General features: G+C 40.6%; 1 long non-coding RNA gene across 1 annotated transcript; it reads right to left on the bottom strand.

The window, feature by feature from the left end:
* Nucleotides 1-2844: 2844 nt before the first annotated feature.
* Nucleotides 2845-20784, bottom strand: LOC102418830. The gene is made up of 3 exons (XR_329757.3): nt 20342-20784; nt 7395-7527; nt 2845-2926 (listed from the first exon to the last, which is right to left on the bottom strand). It is a non-coding gene; the product is annotated as an uncharacterized LOC102418830 (long non-coding RNA).
* Nucleotides 20785-22245: the final 1461 nt, after the last annotated feature.

The following is a 22245-nucleotide window of genomic DNA, read 5'->3' as shown; positions in this document are numbered from 1 at the left end:
GGGAAACCTTCATTGTGTGGCAGGTTAATTTGAGGGAAGATGGGTATAAAGTATGATATGTCAGAATTATAGAATATTGGAATCTACTGTATAGTAAATATTTACACAAGCAGGAACCAATAATATGTGGCCAAGTCCTCATTAATGGGTCTGCTTTAAGGAGTAGGCTAGGATTCTTTGCAATCATTTCATTAATCCTCAGAAACAGTTATTACTGGAGTGTTTGAAAGCAGTTTGTTTTCTTAAGATTAATCACCCCCTGCAAAGCTTATTTAATTAGATTTGTAAACTCTTTTTCTTCTATGAAAGAAAAAGTTAAACCAATTTCTCATCTTGGAATTATCAAATGTTTCAAAGGCACAAGGTCCAAATTTAACTAGATTTTCCTGGAATAACTTAATAAATATATGAATTAAGTGATAATGATGATTCCTACTGTTCTGCTCTTGTAAACCATAACTGCTGTTTATAATCTCTCCATTAGCCCTCTTGAAAATAAAGTGAAACAATACAAAATTTATGAAGAAAAAAAAGAAATTCCACTTCATTGTGAGAACAATAGACTTTCCATTGATGATTAAGGAATATTACTCTCTTCAAAGTAAACAATGAAGAAATTTTCATTTGGTTGCTGGTTCAGAGCATGGGCCTCACAGAAGTTGCAAGAAAAGCTTGGGGGAAATTCATGTCTATTTTCTTGCACCTGGCAGGGCAATCCTATGCCATTAGAGTCAGATCTGCTCAAAACCCAACACAGCCCTAGCCCCACACTTATACAGTCTCATGAGGCAGTTCAGTTACCTGTTCAGACAAAGGAGATCAAGGAAAGGGAAGGAATGAAGAGATAGGAATTTGTATTTTGCCCCGGGCATAAGATAGTGTGGGTGGTTTATGGGATCCTAAGATTAGAAAATGGTAACTAGTAAGAGAAATGATAAGGTTTGCCATGCAAATGAATCTTTCTATTTGTGCCACTTCTTTTTATTTTTCCAATTATTTATTAATGATTTTATAATTTTATTTTCTTAACCTTACTTTTATTGTTGAAACTATTACAGATGTCCCCATTCCTTCCCACTCCCCCTTTGCCCACCTCCACCCTGCCCTCTGGCCGTCACCACACTGTTTTCTGTGTTTATGGGATACATGTATATGTTCTCTGGCTCATCCCTTCACCTTCTTTCATTCAGTGCCCCCTTCCCTCTCCCCTCTGATAGCTGTCAGTCTGTTCCATATACTGCATCCATGTCTCTGTTTCTATTTTGTTCATTAGTTTATTTTGTTCACTAGATTCCACATATAAGTGAGATTATATGGTATTTATCTTTCTCTAACTGTATTTCTGCCACTGCTTTTGTGGCACTTCCTATTTATTAATGCTTCATATCTTTTCATGAAAATTTGAGGTGACTTTAATAACTGACATATAAAAAAATATTTTACCCCTCCCACTCTCACTCGAGCTATGGAGTCACTCATAGCACACTGACCAAGTAATTTCTGCCAACGGAACGAATCCTTCAACTGGCATTATGATGAGCACATTGACATGTATAAAAAAAACCTTGATTTGTTTTTCCCATGTGGATAACATGGATCCAGAAAAAGACAGCCTTCTCTCCTCATTCCAAATATCAAATCAGTTTTTCCCACATAAATATGGCCTAACTGGTCCATCTATCAACCATATTTAAAAGACATTCAAACAAGAGGCTACAATTTCTCTTGGAAGTCTATTCCTTGTGGTTGCTCAAAGGATAGTGTGAAAACTTTTTATTGTTTCAGATCGGACCTCCCAAGCCTGACTGGGAATTTTTATGCCTGAGTGCCTAAAATATTCCAAGAAAATATGGTTCAAACCACCACATTTTCTTGCTTTCAGGTTTAAACCCTATAAAACCAGCACATTTTGTATGGTTTCCACCCCAAACCATAAGTTGGCATGAGATCCCACTAGATGCTCTGCTCAGGTTTGAGTGAAATGTTCACCAACCTTGACAACACTTTTGGCCGACTTGTCACTAACTTGGATGCAGGTGAAACAGCTGAGTTCTCAGCAACAGTTTCTTCATTCGGATCCCTTTTTTGACCTCCTGCACCCCAAGTTGCAGACACGTAGTCATTGCCTTGTACTGGGTCACTCATTGTTACTTCCTCTGTGACTTTCTTCTAATGATTGCCTTATCTTGGAAATTTCTCTTTTTTTTTTTCCTTTTCAAAACTCACCTCTTATGTGTATTTCCCCCTCACATTGTACACTTTGAGGATAAATCAGTTTTGCAAAGGATTTAAAACTTTTTACAGAATGCATAGGGCTCTAGATTGTAAGTTCCATATGGGGAGGTGTAGTCTCTTGATGACTGGTTAGACTCGCAGCGGTTCTCAACCTGTGGGTCGCAACCCCTTTGGCAGTCGAACAACCCTTTCACAGGGGTCGCCTAAGACTATCCTGCATATCAGATATTTACATTACGATTCATGACAGTAGCAACATTACAGTTATGAAGTAGCAACGAAAATAATTTTATGGTTGGGTCACAACATGAGGAACTGTACTTAAAGGGCCAGAAGGTTGAGAACCACTGGAGAGTTATTGGATCAAATACAAGATTTTTATTAGCTAAATTTGGCAACCCTATGAACATTGTATCTCTGTCTTCCAGAAACCCCTACCCAGCAGGTGCTCAGTAAATATTGGTTGGCTGAATGACTAAAGGAAAGAGGATGTCTATCTTGGAATTTTAATTCTCTCTAAATTATATCACATAAGAAGCTGGCTTACCCTGTTGGCCTGGACCCATTTCATAAGATCTCAGGTCTCTGAGTTCTTGATGGAGATTGAGGTAGGCATGGTCCTTGACTTTCCTCATTTTGCTTTTTTGTGTGACCATTGTTCTAGAAGGATATCCTTGTTTCTTTAAGAAGCCTGTGGGATAAAAAGGACAAGGGAAGGAGCACCTGCTGTTAGGTCATAGTTCACTAAGGAGAGAGTAATCCCGACAATTGGGTTGGGAGGCCTGGAGAGAGGCAGGAAGCTGATAGCTTCCTGCTGTCATTCTTTCCCCACCAGAAGCTGGAGCTCCCTTAATAACCACAAATATACAAATAGGAGCCTCCAGGGAGTGCCTGGGTGCTGGGAGGGGAAGTAATAATAGCAGTTTGGGTTGACTAGAATCTTTTATAAATAGTCCTAATGCCCCCAAAGTCATTATCATGAGAATTCTTAAGGCCTCTGTGGAAGGGGAAAACGGTCTCAACATGTTTATTTTATCATTATGTTAAATTATCAATTACATTTATTATTGAAACTCCTATAAAATCATAAGGGTGCTTTTACTTTAAGAGCTAAGGGCCATGAGACACAAAGGCAGTGTTGACTTTGTCTTCATTTCTTGCATCTACCGTTTTCTTCAGAAAGTCTCCAGGACTTTCCCAGGACTTTGTACTCAGTACTTCTCCTTGGTGTCCATCAGTCAGTATCTCTCCTAAACATGTGACTTGGAAAGTTAAGAACTCATGAGTTAAGTGCTTACATTTCAGGGATTTCCTGGGTATATCAGATATTAGTATGTGACCTGTTTATTTAGAGCTGTGATTAAAGTTTATGGAAGCTCTATTTCATGTATGCCTGCTTCTGAAAGACAAGGAAATGCTTTAAGCTTGAGAGAAATCAACTCTGAGCCAGATAGAATGAGCCCAGAATTCACATTCCTACCTACACACTCCCTTCTGTTCTGTTTCCTGAGTGGATTATCTCTGATGCTTGTTTATCTGATTTTTAGAATCTACTTCTGTCCCCAGGCACATTGACAGATAGAGGGAAACTAGTGCTATCTGCCTAGTTCAGGGGTGGGCAAACTTTTTGACTCGAGGGCCACAATGGGTTCTTAAACTGGACCGGAGGGCTGGAACAAAAGCATGGATGGAGTGTTTGTGTGAACTAATATAAATTCAAAGTAAACATCATTACATAAAAGGGTACGGTCTCTTTTTTTTTTAGTTTTATTCATTTCAAACAGGCCGGATCCGGCCCGCGGGCCGTAGTTTGCCCACGGCTGGCCTAGTTACTGAATTCTGTTCTAACAAAATATGGTCAAAATCCCATTCAGCAAAAGTGCCCTCAAAGGCGTAGAATTTTGGTTTTCTATACTTGATGATTAAAATATGTGGTTTTGGAGTCAGATCTATTTGCAATGGGATCCTGGATCTCTTTAGTAGCCTGAATCAAGTTGCTGTACTGTTCTAAACTCTAGTTTTTTAGTATATAAAGGGAGATAATTATAGTACCTACTGCATAGGGTTGCTAGAATGAAATGACCTACTGTACAGAGTCTAGCCCATACATAGTAAGTGCTCAACAAATGACAACCATCGTTGTTCAAAGTCTGGGACAGAAGATTTTCTTTTCAAACAGATCCTCAGAATGTTTCTGTTAAATAAACACACTCTGTGGCCCAGATTGTGCTTGTGGGCCATAATGGAAACTGTGGCAGTAATGTCCCTGCACCTGGCTGGCCACATTCCTGGCCTCTCCCCTGAATGTCCAGCTTCTGGTTTAACTGGAAGTTGGGAGGCAGGGTCAGGACACTCTTGTACCCTATGACATAGCCAAGACTAGAGACTGGTGGGAAGGTGGGTGAGGCCTCCCTGATGCCAACCCAATTGTCTCTGACATTTCCAGCTGCTTCTCCTACCCAACTTTCCGGGGGTTGTTTTAGGGACAGTGCATTCCCAGTACTGTAGAGGTGGTGGCTGAGCCACTGCCTGGGGCTCTGCTGAGTTTCTGGTCCTGCCTCCAAACTTCCAGTGCTCTACTGGCTCAACCAGAAGTTCAGGTGTGGGGTGGCCCAGTGGTGTGTGTTTGGCCTGGGAGGATGGGTGGGGTGCAGTGGAAAGCACTTGAGCAATGAATCTAGAGGCCCTGAAGAAGGTACTTTTTTTTGGTAAGTGGAATTTTACCTTATGCCCCCTGACTTCTATGTATTCTGAGCTTCCAAAAAGTTCAGTCCCACCAGGAATATAAAGGCCACTGCAAATGGGTTGTAGAAAGGGATCAGAGGAAGAAGAAAATTGAGATGGGTTGCTCCCTTTAACAGTGTCTCTTAACACCTCTTCAGCATTATTTCCTCTGAGCATTGTTTTCCTTTGAGTCTTTTTAGGAAGTCTTTTCAGTTTCTGGCCACCCACAGAAATAGAAGCTAAAAACAAAAAACAAAAACGTTGAGGGAGCCTCAACATTCTTGTTTTTTCATCTTTGTTCATCCTTTCAATCCTATCATCCATACATTTTTTTTTTTTTTGCTATTCTTCTTTCTTAGAGCTTAGGAAAAGGGAGCTTTTAAATTAATACTCAAAACATGGAAAAAGATAACTTTAACTTTAGAAGAAGACAAGCCAGAGGGAAAGCAGGCTAGTAGAGTAAGGAAGATGAAAAGGAAAAGGAGGAAGAGTGAGCTCCTCAATCCCAAATTAATAAGAAACGGTCCCAAGTTAATATGGACCAGGCAAGGCCTCTTACCTTATTTAAATTTCAGAAAGGAATATGATGAAATTTGATAAAATTGGAAAGGAAAACCCTCCCACAAGGGTATCAATGATATTGAACAGTTCAAAGTGTTGAGAAAATCCTGGCCATGTGCCTGTGATGACCTATCCAGTTAGATCAAAAGGATTTGGAATTACCTCCCGGTATTGGTCATTTCATTTTGTGACAGTTGTGATATATTTTATACGTGAGGTTAGAATTATAACTATAGGCTTGCTATAATAGGCTTTCTTTTGTATTGAGCATAAATTGTTCTTATTTATTTATTTAATTTTAGCATATTGAAAACATCCTCCAATTCTGGTAGAGTCAGAGCAAAATAAAAAAGATGATTCTCCTACTTAAGGAAGCTATAAATTATGAAAAAAAATCAAGTAACTTAATTTGTGGTGGTGGTGAAAATAGGAAGGGACGGGTCTGAGGATCTAACGTGTAACATGGTGACTACAGTTGATAACACTGTATTGTATAATTGAAATTTGCTGAGAGAGTAGAACTTAAATGTTCTCAACAAGAAAAACCCCCACAAAAAACAAATGATAAATATGTGAGGTGATGGGTGTGTTAATGAACTAAATGGGGGAAATCCTTTCCCAGTATAGATGTGTACCAAATTGTCATGATGTACACTTTAGATAATTTACAATTTTATGTGTTAATTATACCTCAATAAAGCTGGGAAAAAACTACTAAGAAGAGCAAATGTTTTCCTTTCCCAGGATTGAATTCTGTATATGGAGTTGTATAAAAACGTTCTAAATGCCATTGCCATGGTAGAGGAGCCTGCTTGGAAATCCCAGGTGTCCCATTTCTCCAGTGGAGGGGCACTTCACCAGGGAGGGGGCACATTTATCTCTGTGCCTCCTGTGCTAGTTAGCTGGCACACTTCGTGTTTCTCAATCTAAACCAAACCGTAGTGGAGAATAGCAAAGTATTCTGAGGAAAAGCTACTTATTCATTTGCCTATTTTCACATACAATTGTCTTGGTGGTAATCTGGTTTAGAAACCCATTCCCAGAATATTCTATTTTTTCTAAAAGTTTTTTTTTTTTTTGCTGTTGTTGTTGAGTGTTTATGATGTGTTAGGACTTTAAATACCCCAGGTGCTCAGTACTCCTTCCAGGTGACATCACAGTGCTTGCGCAGCCCAGTGATGGGGGAGTCCTGATGGCAGTGCACAGTATCGAGCCCATTGCCAGGGTTCAATCCATCTTAAACAATAGCAGCAGCAGCTGTGAGAGGGATCCAAAGACCAATTTGTTGGAATAAAGCAAAACAGGGCTTTGCCATATGGGAGATATATCTCAGATGGGTTTATTAGATGTAGGATGATTTTCCTTGTAGCCTAAGGGCTTTCTGGAGGGGATCTGAAATCTTTTCACTATGTGCACATCATTGCCAGATGTGGATATAGTGAAGTAAACCTCATCGTGTGTGTGTGTGTGTGTGTGTGTGTGTGTGTGTGTGTCTGTGTACATGCATATGTCCATGGGTAAAAATGGCAAATTCTGGCTCATACCTAGTTTCAGTTTATCTCACTCTCACTTTCTAATGCAAAAATTTCTTCATGGACCTTTTAAATATGCAGTAGGACTTTCTCCCCACCCCCATCTGAATAAATTATGGGTGATATCAAGTCCACCAATATGTAGAACCAGAGGCAGTAAAATAATGATAGAACATGGTTATCTCATGGAGGACCCTGCCAGTATTCTAATAGTAGGATGTAATGGACTGCTCCACCAAAACTTAAAAATTAATAATGATTACTAATCCCATTAATCAGAATTTGTCATGTGAACAGATCAGGGATCTGTTGCATTAAGCTGTCATGTGGTTGCAATCATACCTTTTTAACTGCCATCAGAGGTAACTGTCAGCAACACCACATCTTCTCTTCAGTCTATTCTGCCTTCAGGTCCCTGGGGTTCCATCCTGAGTTCGGGGCGATTTGAACGATACGCTAATGACCTGCTGATTGTCTGCACAAAAACAAAATCATACACTGTTCAGGCAACACAGTGATTCCACACAAAAGCAAAGGACTGTCTGGTGTCAAAATAATACCATGCTCTAACTTTGATAAAGATTTTTTTAACTGACTACAAGGTACTAGTTGGTGCTAATGTGTGTGGCAGAAATAATGTTTATTCGAATAGCTAACAGGTTAGCAGCAGGGAAATTTCAGGAATATGTGTGTGTGTCTCCGTGTGTGTGTGTGTGTGTGTGTGTGTGTGTGTGTGTGTGTGTGTGTGAAGGATGCTGTTAGATAGCTGTTTCTGTTCATATTTTTGGTTCTAATTTTCAAAGGTATAGAAAATACAAACATTTGTTTCAGTTGGATATTTACTCATGTTGGTGATTACTAAAATACACTTTATTTTTATTTTATTTAAAAAATCATATTTTTGATTTCAGAGAGGAAGGTAGAGAGAAATAGAAACATCAATGATGAGAGAGAATCAATGATCAGTTGCCTTCTGCACATCCCTCATCTGGGATTGAGCCCGTAACCCGGCATATGGCCTAACCAGGAATTGAACTATGATCTCCTAGTCCATAGGTCGATGCTTAACCACTGATCCATGCCAGCTAGGCCTTAAGATAGAATTTATTTTATTTTATTTTCTAGTGATAAGCACCTTTTTATTTTTAATTTTTTAAAAATAAGTCTTTATTGTTCAGATTATTACAGTTGTTCTTTTTTCTCTCCATAGCTCCCCTCCACCCAGTTCCCACCCCACCCCATGCCTTTATCCCCCCCATTGTCCTCGTCCATAGGTGTTCTATTTTTGTCCACTTTCTTCCCGCACCTCCACACCCCCTTCCCCCTGAGAACTGTCAGTCCACTCCCTTTCTATGCCCCTGATTCTATTATATTCACTAGTTTATTCTGATCATCAGATTTTTTATTCACTTGATTTTTAGATTCACTTGTTGAGAGATATGTATTTGTTGTCACTTTGTTGTTCATAATTTTTATCTTTACCTTTTTCTTCTTCTTCCTCTTCTTAAAGGATACCCTTCATCATTTCATATAATACTGGTTTGGTGGTGATGAACTCCTTTAGCTTGTTCTTATCTGTGAAGCTCTTTATCTGACCTTCAATTCTAAATGATAGCCTTGCTGGGTAGAGTAATCTTAGTTGTAGGTTCTTGCTATTCATCACTTTGAATATTTCTTGCCACCCCCTTCCAGCCTGCATAGTTTCTGTTGAGAAATCAGCTGACAGTCGTATGGGTGCTCCCTTGTAGGTAACTAACTGTTTTGCTCTTGCTGCTTTTAATATTCTCTCTTTGTCTTTTGCCCTTGGCATTTTAATTATGATTGTCTTGGTGTGGTCCTCTTTGGATTCCTTTTGTTTGGGGTTCTCTGTGCTTCCTGGACTTGTAAGCCTATTTCTTTCACCAGGTAGGGGAAGTTTTCTGTCATTATTTCTTCAAATAGGTTTTCAATATCTTGCTCTCTCTCTTCTTCTGGCACCCCCATAATTTGGATGTTGGTACGCTTGAAGTTGTCCCAGAGGCTCCTTACACTATCTTCATATTTTTGGATTCTTTTTTCTTTTTGCTTTTCCAGTTGGGTTTTTGCTTCTTCGTATTTCAAATCTTTGATTTGATTCTTGGGATCTTCTAGTCTCCTGTTGGATCTCTGTATATTATTCTTTATTTCAGTCAGTGTATGCTTAATATCTAATTGGTCCTTTTTCATATCCTTGAGGGTCTCACTAAATTTATCGGCGGTTTCTAGAAAATTCTTGAAAAACCTTATAACCGTGGTTTTGAACTCTATATCCAGTAGTTTGCTTTCCTCCATTTCTTTCACTTGTGACATGTTTCTTTGTCTATGCATTTTGGCTGCTTCCCTGTGTTGATAGAGTGGCTTTGTGTGCTAGGTGTCCTATAGGGACCAGTGGCTCAGCCTCCCCAGTCACCTGAGGTGGATACTCTTGGTGCACCCCTTTGTGGGCTGTGTGCACAGTCTTGTTGTAGTTAAGCCTTGATTGCTGTTGGTATCAATGGGAGGAATTGACCTCCAGACCAATTGGCTGTGAGGACCAGTTGTGTCTACAATGGGAGAACTGCTGTGCTGGAAACACCCTTATTGGGCAGGACTTGCTTCAATGGGGCTTTGGTGCTCACTGAGTCTGCCCCCTGAGTGTGTCTCTTATGGATGTGAAGAGTTGTAATCTGGTGTGGTCTCCCTCTGACCACTGGGTACACTGGCTCTTGGATCTCCAAGGAGGTTCAAAGTCAGCCACTGCCTGAGGCCACCCAGCAGGAGCTACTGAGAGAGATGCAGATTCCTCCTCTTTGTTTGGGGTTTGGAGGTGCCCAGATGAGGCACAGCTGTGAAGTAATGCAGGCTGCTGACAAGCCTTAGGCCTTCTTTTGGAAGCTCTGGGGTTCTTTGACCCAGCTGCAATTTGTTAGGTTTTAGATTGCAAAAGTCCAGGCCATTCGTATGCAAAAGCCTCTGCACACAGCTTGGGTGGGGTTGTAAATTGGGTGGGGCGGGTCTCAGGGAATCACTGGGCAGTGCAAACAGCAATGGTTGCCTGTTGGCCATGCCCCGATAGGTCCCTGGGTCTCTGTGTTCTGTGGCCCTGTGAAGGAACAATGAATGCTGCGAGCACCTCTGAGAGAAAGCTGCCCTCCTGTTCCAGCCCGATGCCAGACAGTCCAATTTCTCCCCGTATGAGTCTGGGTCCCCAGAGTCTCGCCTGGAACTGGAGTTTAGAGCAGTTGGGAGTCTGTATCTCCCTCTTGATTGAAAAAGACCACAGCATACCCAGTTGCCAGCCCATTTCACGCACCTCCGTACCTTCACTCTTCCGCACCTCTGCACCTCCTACCAGTCTAGATGCGCTTTTCTCTTTCCCTCTAGTTGTCAGACTTCCACTCAGCCAGCTTTTTCGTGGTTCTGGATGATATCCGTTTTGTCTTTTAGTTGTAGTTTTGATGTGGTTGTGCGAGGCAGCAAGTTCAGGTGTTTACCTATGCCGCCATCTTGGTTCCTCAAAAAATACACTTTAAATAATATGTCATCAGAGGGTTTTCTTACCAGGTTGTGAAAATGTGTGGTGAATACTATGATCCATCTACCTATTTATCTATTGACTTCCCTCTATGGTCTGCTTCATTGAGCAGGTTTAGGGCTGTAGGAGGCCAGGCCAAGCCATCTCAACATTCCATGTGGGTGGACTGCCTCACAGCGACTCCTCTCTAAACCTGAGGACACATGAAAGAACCTGGACCAACACTGGAAAAACCATCTAAAATCCTACCCTGCCTCTCTTTATTCCTGTCCCCATGCTCCACTAACTTTGCAGCCTGGCAAATATGTGTCTACTGGGCTGGTTCTTCCCTAGGGCACTTATCACCAAGTCATTTATCTGTATAGTGACGGAGAATTCCTGCTGAGATTCTGACTCATATTCCAAAGCTTTATTACAAAACTTGACTTGTTTGCTTGTTCATTCATTCATTTATTCTTTCATTCATTTTAAACCTGTTATTATATACCAGGTACTATGTTAACCAGTAGGATGATAATGAAGAATAAAATTTGACTTCAGCTCTCAAGACCCAGTGTAGTCCTATAAGTATAAGTGATAGTCAATTGGCAATTACCAAATACTTAACCTGTCTGGGATTGCTTGTCAGCTTAGTCCTGAAAGGAATTAAAGAGAATGTGAGTTTCAATATGTTGGCAAAATGAAGGCTCCTCCACTAGACTATAAGCTTTTTTAGGGCAAGAACTGAATCTTGTTCATGGAATTCCTTATAGCTCTGAGCACAGGAAGCACATAGAACATATGTTCAATAAAATGTTGGTGAATTTTTTTGGAATGTCAAAGAAGAGAATCTATAGCAATGGACTGGATGTAAATTGTAGGTACCAAGAATAGGGGCTTTGGGACCAGTTATGGGTTTGGCATCTGATATAGTTCCACTTTGTAACCAGTGACAGTCCTTGCCCTATCATATATATTCATTCATTTCAAAACATATGTGTTTAGCACCTATGATATGCCAGGGTATGTGCTAATGTGAAATTTGCATTTCAGAATATTTCTTGAGCTACATATTAAATGGGGGATGGAAAGGGTGAGAGATATACCACTTAGGAAGGCTTTTGCAGTAATCCAGGTGGAAGATGGCCTGTAGTCAGTGTGGTATAGTGGAAAATGCATAAGCTGGAGAATCCACTAAGACTTAGCTCTAAAACTTACTATCTATGTGACTTTTAGCAAGTAACTATTTTACATACCCCCACACACTTTATTCTGCAAAATGGAGTAACATGGCCTATCTGATATCAAACTTATAATACTGTATTAAGCTGCCAGGTATTTCCTGACATACATTTAAATGATTGTCCCTATTGCTATCAGTAATACTCCTTCCTCCATACTTGTATTTCTTCTCCTTTAATGTACAACTTCATGCTCTTAAATAAGATCTTTTGTTACTGTTGTTGGTCCTCTTTTTCCCTGGATTGTGTATGGCACAGGTTCCTCCTTTCCCCTCTTCTGCCTTTGTGACTCCTACATTTCTCTCAGAATGTTCTCAGCCATTACAAGGTTACCTCTGAAGAAGTTGGTTCTGTGGAAAAGTCTATTCCAGGCTGGGCAATGTTATAACCAATGAAAATCAAGCTTGGTAAGGACAAAAATCTTTGCTCCCTTCCCTTTGGGAATTTTCTGGTAACTGTATTCTCCTCTTCACACCCTCGGAATGCAACACTGGTATTATCCTTGGCTAACCTCAAGGCTCTTTCTTAAGCACTAGTGGAGAGGGACTTTGTATTTTGTTACAGACTAGACCTTATTTTCACGCTGGGACTATTCCAAAATCATGTCATATTTTCCTTTCTGACATCTCTAAAACTCATCTATTCCCATTGGTTTCCAATAGCTAAAACTCATTCCCATATTTTGGCCCTCTTTTTCTTCTACTACTTATAAGTATGTCCATTGTGGTCTCTATTCTTGAGTTCTATCTCTGTTGAAGTCATCTCCTTAGTGCCTTCATTATGACATTCTTTGCAAATGCCTTCACTGATTTCTCTCATCTGCATTAAATCTGGATGTTAGGGACCTTCACTGCTCTTCATTGCCTAATTATTTTTCCCCTGCTGGTCTCCTATATTTCTTCTTAATGTGTTCTTTTTATTTCTCTCATTTACTTTTTGTTTTCTTAGGCAATTTTCCAGTTGGTTTCCTCCCCCAACCATGAAACATTTTCTTTCCTTTTTTATATGCCAAAACCCAACCGAAAACAAGTTGTATCCAGAAACTCCTCTCTAATTTCTCTCATGGCTTTCTTCTCACATTTGCTAATGTCTCCCTCTTCATGATAATAGTCTTTTCTTTATCAAGTGATGCTATGGGTATGCTAGTATAATACAGTGTATCTATACACTCTTTTGATAAAAGCAAATCTATTATTTATTAAGGAAGGTCTTTGCTATTAGTTGATTTAAGTCTATTCTCTTGCCTCCATGGCCATTGCCTTGTGTAGGGTTGACTATTGCAATGACCTCCCACTTCTCACTGCCTCAGTTCTCTCTCCCAGCTATTTCACACTTCACAGTGTTCTCAGAGATGTCTTTCTGATGCCTTCCTCTTCTTTTTAAAAAAATTCTCACCCAAGGATATGTTTTTATTGATTTTGAGAGAAAAGGAGGAAGGGAGAGGGAGATAGAGAGGGAGAGAAGAAGAGAGGGAGTGAGAGGGAGAGATTGGTATGAGAGAAACCTCAACCAGTTGCCTCCCACATGCTTCCTGTCTGGGAACCAAATCCCCAACCTATTGGTATATTGGACAATACCCCAACCAACTGAGCTACCTGGCCAGAGCACCTTCCTGTTCTTAAAATAAAATAACAGAGCTTTTGCTTTCCCTGGCTTGTAGAATAATATTTACCTTCTTTAGTGCAACAAGTATCTTCCTCATCATTCCAGACTCACTCTGTCACGTTCTTACCCTAGTCCTAAATTCCAGTCACATAGAACTGCTTGGGGAGGTGTTTTACTATATACAGAGGTCAAGAGTGACTTCTACCGGCCCAATCTAGTTTGTAGAATTCTTTGCCATTTTTTAAAAACTGAAAGATTTCATGTAAAAATCTGTTTTTCTAGTTTCTCTCAGAAAATATGGCAATACTGCACCATGTCCCCACTTGATAACAGAGGGTTGGCATTGAATGGTGGCTGCCCCTTTAGATTAAGTGGGCTCTTCTCCAATTTGCCACAGTTTCTGCCACACCCTTTTGTATCCCCAACATTGAAGCAAAGTATCATTTGCTATTTATCATTGCTCTTGTGCTTTGTTTGGCCTTATAGTATTAAGAGAAAATTATACCCCATTTCATAGATAAAGAAAAGATGGGAAGTTGCTGTTTTGCATTTCAGGAAATATATGGGGCCCACTTCATGCTTTCATACTCCTGGCCCCTGTAGGTATCTGAGTTTGGATCTCTGACAAAGTGGCTTAACACTAAGGGTCTGTGTTCAAATCCTGACCCCATCACTTACTAGCAATGTGGCTTTGGGAAAGTTATTTAAGCATTCTTTCTGCCTCACTTTTCATTTCTGTAAATTGGGAGTGACAATAGTGTGTACCTCACAGAGTTTTTATGAGATGATCTTTGTAGAGAATTTAGTAAAGGGATAGGAACATAGAAAACATTAAATAAATCTTAGCTACATTTTTATCACTATTACTATTTTTTCTGCCAAATCTAATGGTGGGAATATCAGATCCATGAAAGGTATGGTTTTGGGCAGAGTCTTTAGGCACCTATTTAACCATACCTCTCTAGCTTTCAATTTTGCCACTTACTAGCTATGAGCTTGGTCAAGTTATTTAATCTCACTATGCTTTCATTTTACCATCTGTAAAAATATTAATGATAAGACTTACTAGTAAAACACTAGTATCTGCATCTTTGGTTATGATGTATCATCTGAGATAACCATGTATACTGTGTGTAGTATGGGTGTCTGCCACATAGTAAGTAGGCAGTAGATGGTAGCTATTATTGTCACCAGCTGTCCTGGCAAAATTTTGCCTCTGTTGAGGACTCAGGAGCCAGGTCACCCCCCTGTATGTGCTATGTGGTGCTTGCACATTGATACAGGCTTTTCAAAAATTGAGATATATAACTCACATACAATGAAATTCACCCTCTTGGAATGTACAATACAGTGGTTTTTAACATATTCACAAAGTTGTGCAATCATCACAACTATCTAATTCCAGAACATTTCTGTCATTCCTCCAAAAGACTCTTTAGCTGTCATCTCTCAGATCTACCCTCCAGCCCTTGGCAACCGCTAATCTGCTTTCTGTTTCTATGGATTTGCCTATTCTAGACATTTTATATAAATAGAATCATATAATAGATAGCTGTACATGGGCTTTAGCCTGTTTCCCTGAAGAATAAAGCTGCACTCTTTTCCAGAAAACAAATTCATACTGGGAAGATGAAGGAGGCCCTACATAGGAAATAAAAAGTAGGAAGCTAGCATCGGCCAAGATTGACCTCAGAGGAACAAAACCAAACAAACCTGGGTTTCAGGGGCCAAGTTGAGTAGCCGGGAATGCTGAGGGGCTGCAAACCATGAATATACAATACAACATCTTAATTCCTGTGGATTTTTCTCAGCTCAGTCTTAAAAAATACTATAAGAATCTTAAAAGTCCATTTGTGGATTCACCTGGAGTTGGTTAAAAATACAGGTTCTGTGCTCTTCCTCGGGCTCACTGAATCAGCATCTCGGGGCGGTAGGATCTGCTACAAGATTCTGCCAGGCAATGGGTATGGAAATCATTTAATTGCATGGGACATGCCTGTATGACACTGAGCTGTGGTGTTGTGTTCCATCTTCAAGGACACTGCTCTGTCATGTTGATACTCTTCTTAAGTATACATGTCTCATCTCCCTAATAGATTGTTTACAACCAGGCCTTACTTTGCTTTGTCCATCTCAGCCCTGGGTACAGTCTTACTCAAAGTAGGGGCTCAGCACTGTGTTGGAAGATTGATTATACAGGAACCTGGAGGGTATTGCTGGGATATTGCTAGCCACAAAGTCATTAAGGTCAACAGGGCCTAAGAGGAAATCTTTCTTGTGCATTTTAATCATTCTTTGTTTGAGGCTCTGGTTTGCCTTCAGGGATCTGACTTGTGCACCAATGGTCACAGTCTTTTGATCTTTAGGCTCCAGTAGATGTTCCAAGCAGTCCCTCAGGGGGACCTTCAACTGGCTGCATGGTGCTGATAGGTAGAGGAACAACACGTGAAGCACGTAGGGGTGGTTCCTACACTCACTGATCAGAATCCCCCAGGGAATGAGCTAACATTCCTGTGTCTCCCTGGACTTAATGAGCCAGATTGTTGTCCAGGAAGGGGAAATCGCTACTCATACTACCCAAATACTGCTCTTAGACCCACTGAACCAGATTGTTGTCTAGAAATGGAAATTACTACTCAGATACTACCCAAATACCGCTCTAGAGTTTGAAGAACATGATCTTCCTGTCTGTGTCTGGAGCAAAGACAATGTGTTGTGCTCATGGGGACTTACTTGGGCAGGGCTGTGGACTGGGATTTGGGAGACCTAGGCTCAGTCTTGGCCCCACATTTTAGTCAGTCCCAGTGTTTCACTAGGTAGGCCACTCGCTTTTCAGTTTGCTTCTTTGTAAAGTGAGAGATTTGGAACAGGGTTAGATACTGGAATGCAGACAAGATCACTGATATCTGTAGGTGCCTTTTCTCCAGGCTCACATGTAGAGGCTCCTCCTTTTTGGGTGCTCTGAGGATATAACTACTATCTCAGTCCCAGGTTAGCAGCTGTGTAATGTCATTGGAGGCAAAGTTGCTGAAGCCCACTGTTCAGAGGTTTGGTAGTTGGTGTGGATTGGTCGTGAGATTAAACAAGCCTGGGAAGCCCCTCCTCTTTCCTTGCTCGCTTAACCCCTCCTCTCTCTTCTTCCCATATTCCAGTAGTTAAAGAGTTTCATGTATATGAGCTCCATTTTTAAATTGCAAATATCCCATGGGCATGTTAAAGCCACCAACTGTTAATACTCTAGGATTTGAGTAAATCTAGCTATTGGAAGACTTTCAGTTTAACTGGTATTCTGAATTAAAGAAACTTGAGTGGGTGGATAACAACACATGTACACTGGGTTCCTGGAGCCGGAGGAAAGGACAGAGGGCACATCAAGGAAGGGGGTGGAAGCCAGTCACTGATTTGGTGGTTTCGCCTGGTACCTTGGCAATGGTGCTATAACACATTTCCCATGGTGCTTTTGGAAGAAATGCCCTAAACTAGTGATGCTTCATCTGGACCATTGTGTTATTTTGTTAATGACTTTAGGAAACAGTCATTTTGGTCGCCCAGGAACTGGGTAAGGCATGGGTCACTGGGCTTTTAACATTTCATAGGATCTTAAATCCATGTTTTTCTCCAAAAATAATTATTTACTTAGCTCCCACTCAGGCCAGCCCTGTGAAGCACTGTGAGGAAGCAGAGGCTGTTTTGGGGACTGTCTTTCTTCTTCTCCCTGGCCCACTCATTTTATATCTTTTCTGCATGCAGATTTAATTGTATGCAATTACAATTACACATTTTTTCTCTTTCTTTGGGACAGCAAAGCAAATGCAGGAGTGGGGAATCCTCAGGCATGCTTTCTGTGTTCCCAAGTCTCTGCTGCATTGTCTGGAAAACCACAGACTTCGTGTAGATGCCAATGAATCTGTCATCGAGTTTTCTTTAAGCCGCGTATTTACCAAGATCCTCACTTGAGCCATGGCTTAACTTTATAATCTTTGATTTATAATTTTACAGTTGCTGAGACAGAAAGAAAACCCACTCCTTTGGAGGAGCATGGCCTTTTCCTATATTGCTTCGCACGGCTGCCACTGAGCTTCTTGAAACCTGGCCCCTGGACACCATCAGCAAGAAGACCTCGGGATGGGCTACCTACCCCTGAGAAAAGAAGAACAGCAACTGCAGTTTCAACTAAATTGCCTTCTTCATTCAAGTAATGGCTGCCAATGGGGTCAGATTAAAGACAGACCAGCTGGACAACTGCCTGGAGCACTAACTGATAAGGGCACAGAAATGTCCATAGTGCGCTAACACATCCATGGAATACAAAGAGATGGAAATAATACCAGCACTTCTTTTAGGGCTGGAAGGAATGGTTTGATGAATTCCTTAGGGGTGGGAAGAAGGGAGTAATAAGAATATAGAGGAGAGTGGGGATGATTTACTGCAGGGCTCCTGTTTTTTCCTACTGGGATATAAAAATTGGGAGCCCCAGCTGGACTGTTTGTAACCATGGCGGTAGGCAGACTACCCCAGTGGTCCTTCTGCTTGGTTCTCCCCCATGCAGAGCTCAGCAGGTCCTCTAGCAAAGACCCAGTAAGTAGTGGTTTGAAGGAGACCAATTTATTAGCCTACATGTCTCTGTTCTGCACTCCAGGATTTGAAAATGAAGAGTCATAAACTTCCTATATTTCAGTTCTAGGATGTTAGCCCTTAATGTCTTTTCATTCACTTGGGGGTGAGAGTGGTTAACAGAGAAGATCAAGTCAAATGAAGCTTGAACTCTTTGCCGAAGGGTTGTGAGATCAGACCCTGTGTTGAATTAATTAGATCATTGGAGACATCATGTAGAGTTTGGCTCAAGCATGATATTGCTGGCTATTTGTAAATGAGGACATCAAGAAATGTTTTTGGAATCTTGAACTATGAAACTGGTAGTCATGTTCAATAATTCAACAAGTAGTTAAATAACAGCTGGACACTGTAGAGACCTAGGAGCAAGATAGACAAGGTTCCTACCTCATGAAACTTATATTTTTGCTTTCTCTTAAATGTGAAGAGCAGTGGCCACAGCAAACAAGTGGCCAGAAATATATTTTTGAGCCCCGGTTTCCAATTAGTCATGCCTAGGGGCCATGCTATTATAAGACATATAAGCTGCATTCTAGTAATGCTCTGTGAACCAGCGTGGACTGTTTCCCTAGCAAGCAGTATAAAGTCTCATGGTGTCAAGGGAAGGAGCTCAGATTAGGAAAATGCTCTTGGGGAGGGAAATAAGAAGGGACAGAATTCAGAGACCAGCTATCATGTTTTATGTAGGAAAACTGCAGTGTGAGAAATGTTGGGCTGGAAAATTTGAGACCCAGGTTTTAGTCTTTATTCTAATGCTAACAAGCTATGTGATTGTGGGCAAGTCACATCACAATCCACTCAGAGGCTTCTTGGGTGACTCCAAGACCCCTTCAAGCTCTAAAAATGTTAACACCAGGCCCCAGACTACTGGACAATTTGTGGTTGCCAACTGTTTCTAACTCCTGTTCCTAAGCTGCCAGGTCAAGTAGATCTGCACTTGACAGGCTTTTTTTTTTTTTTTTTTCGGGGGGGGGGGCTGTTTATCAACCTTGTAGGATATAATGAGTCTGCCTTTCCCCTTTGGAGTTGAGAAGGTTCTAAAACATACCCTGTAGAGCCCATAGCAGCTTCATTCCCTCCTTCATCCTTTCTTCTACCCCTGCCTTTCTTCCTCTCCTTTCTTTCATCACATTTCTACTAAGCATATACCATGTGCTCTGTACCAGGTGTATGATAGGTTTGCAGATCCAAGGTAAACCTGACATTTTCCTATACTCCAGAAGCTTTCATAGGAGAGGGGACACAATCCTTCTTCCTTTCACTTGCTGGCCTTCCTTTCAGTGAGAATCAGCCATGACCCAAGGGGGTGTGCTGGTGGTACTCCCAGGGTAATGAGCTACAGACGGATGCCCCATTCCACTCAAACTATTTTGAGATGCCTTAGGCCCAGGGTCACCATGAAGAGATCTAGGTCCAGATAAAAGGAAGAGACAGTCTTTTACTTCTAGGGATATACATCTGTGGAGGGACAGTCTTCCATACAGTGATGGCTACTCTCTATCCCATCTCCTGCACCCCATTTCTGCCCAGGTGGGGAGAATCTAAACTTAAAAAAACCCCTCTCAATAAATAAACATCTTTCATACATATTGTGCTTCATGTATCCATTATGGCTGGTGGCCTCTTTAAAATGAAAAAAACCCCAACAGTAATCAGACAAAAAGATATTGCTATCAATTCTTACCCCAACGTGAATCCCATGTAAACGACTTCTCATTTTTGTTTCTTCCATCATTAACAATTCTATTTGACATATATCTCTAAGTGCAGCAAGTTTATAGAAAAATAAATCTATGAAATCTCTTAATTAGAATTGCTTACACAAACTGTTTGGTTTGAGAATTTTACCCTAGGAAATAGTTTTAGAGACTTCAATGTCTGGCTTAAATGGTGGAATTAATTACTTTTGACTCTCAATTTCACTTCCCATTTGAGGTCAAGGAGTGTATGGATACCTCTGGTTAATGCCTATAACTCTCCATAGCCAACAGCTTTAATTTTCTCTTTTGCTTTCATTCTTTGCACATGTGCAACATTAATAAATGGATTGATTAGTGCTTCATCTCTTCTCCTTGTCCTTACTTTCCTTCTTATAAATATGCTAAAAATAGTGTAAAGTTCATAAGATTGGATGGCTGCCAGGACTTAGGAGAGAAACAAAGGGCCTAGTAACTCAAATAAATGAAAAATTGATCCCAGAATAAATGACAGCATATTCAAATACCTTAGTGCAGTGTTACTCCCATTAAGCAGAAACAGTATCAGTAAATCTATATGACTCTAAACATTGCAATGAAAAGGGAACTTTTTTTTCTTACGTGCTGAAGGAGCTGCAGCAGAAGAGGGAACGTTGTCAACCATCTCGTATTTCCAAATATCTGGACATTGGCCATTGTGAAGACAGAGGACAGATGATGGACTGGCCTTCCCACCTCTGCTTTGCATAGTCAAGTCCTGCAGCTCCAGCCATCGACTCTAAGGCAATTTACATTTGTTTTCTCCGTCCCTCTTGAGAGAAAACAAAAATCTCATTTTTCAAAGCAATTAAAACTCTTCTGCTTCAGCTCGGGTGAAAGAATTAGGAGTCCTGTCTCCTTGTATATAATTGCATGTTTCATCTTTCTTGTTTTACTGATTGACAGAAAACTGATAAACGAAGACATCTCTGAATCAGGGATGGATGTGCTCTCTTGGTGCCCCCACTGCTAATTTGTTTGACTATTTTGCAATTTCTTACTCTGTAATGGAAAGATTTATTAAATATGGGGGGCACAAAGCTTTCTGAATACTAATGAACTTATTAGCCAAAATTTAAATGTTCTTTCTTGTCATGAATGCCTGTCTCACTTAACAGGATCCAAATTGAATAATGAAGAAAATTAGACTATATCATACCCTCCAGAGAAATTGTGTGTGAATTATAATAGTGAGGGGGAAAAGGGTCATATTTTAGAAAAAAATTGTAGAAAAAAAGGGTCCCATATGAAAGGATTAACGCAGAGGAACCTGATTCTTTTCAAAGAAACATAGTGGGCTTTCCCACTGTACAGGCAATGTAAAACTTTGGCTAGCTTAGAATGAGAGTACAGTCATAATCACATGAAAATGAATGTTAGGTTTTAGTGGTTTCAATTTACTAAACTTTTTCTGGTGTAAGACATCATATACCTATGATGGAATAGGAAAATCAATAAGCTTTGAAAAGTGAACATAGAACTCCAGAGAAAGACAATAGGCAGCTAGTTCAAGTTTGAGAAATTACCCCAATTTTTCCTTTAATCATGGCGTGGTAATGAGCTGTCCCTGGGTCAACGTGTTTACCTCCATTGCCTTGGTGTCATCACTAACGAAGTCGGTGATCATGATGCTTTTCCTTTGCCAGCACCACGATGCCAACATTTCCTTTGCCCACAATGAAGGGCATTGTGGGAACAAGAAGGCCACCCTCTTGACCTGGGAGACACGCTGTGAGAATTGCAGCAGCCACACAAACTGCTGAACTTGGTCAGGGCCAGAAATAGAGTGTGTGTGTGGAGTAAAAGTGATGGTGGGCAAGCGAGGGAGAATACAAAGGTGAGACTGCAAAAATGGGAATTGGTCCCTATCAATTGAACTAGGAAGGCATCATTGGAAAGAGATGAGATGAGGAAGGATCCTAACATAGACAAAATAAAGGGAAGTGTCTCTAGAGATGCTAAAATCATTTATCCTGAGATTTCAGGAGGAGGAAAGGAAGATCAAAAGAAAAGAAAGAAGGTCCTGAAGCCCGCGGAGTTTCCAAAACAAAACACAAACAAAACATTAAAAAAACAACCATCATGCTCTTCTAGGAAAAGAGGCTGAGCATTGCCAGAAAGTTTGATGGCAGCAAGATTTGCATTTAGGGATTTACTTTAAATCCCTGAGAGAAAAGGTTCAAATGACATAAATTCAGAGTGTCTACTATGTGTTTTTGGCCATGGCTCAGTTGCTAAAGGAAGGAAGAATGTACACCATCCAACTGTGAAGTCTTTCACTTGAGATTTGTATCCCAAATTAACTAGAAAAAAGACCTCGTATATTTGATTGCCTCTGTGGGAAGACTTGAGAATGATGATTTCCCCCTTGGAATGAAAATTGCTATTAAATATTAACCGACAGTTGTCAAAGAGGAGGAGAGGGGTGACTGGATGAAAGAAAGGGAAGGGATTAGCTAAATAACATATATGCCTGACACACAGAC

Source organism: Myotis lucifugus, unplaced genomic scaffold (genome assembly GCF_000147115.1).
Source record: "Myotis lucifugus unplaced genomic scaffold, Myoluc2.0 scaffold_15, whole genome shotgun sequence".
Taxonomy (NCBI): domain Eukaryota; kingdom Metazoa; phylum Chordata; class Mammalia; order Chiroptera; family Vespertilionidae; genus Myotis; species Myotis lucifugus.
This window is presented reverse-complemented; position numbering and strand designations above follow the sequence as displayed.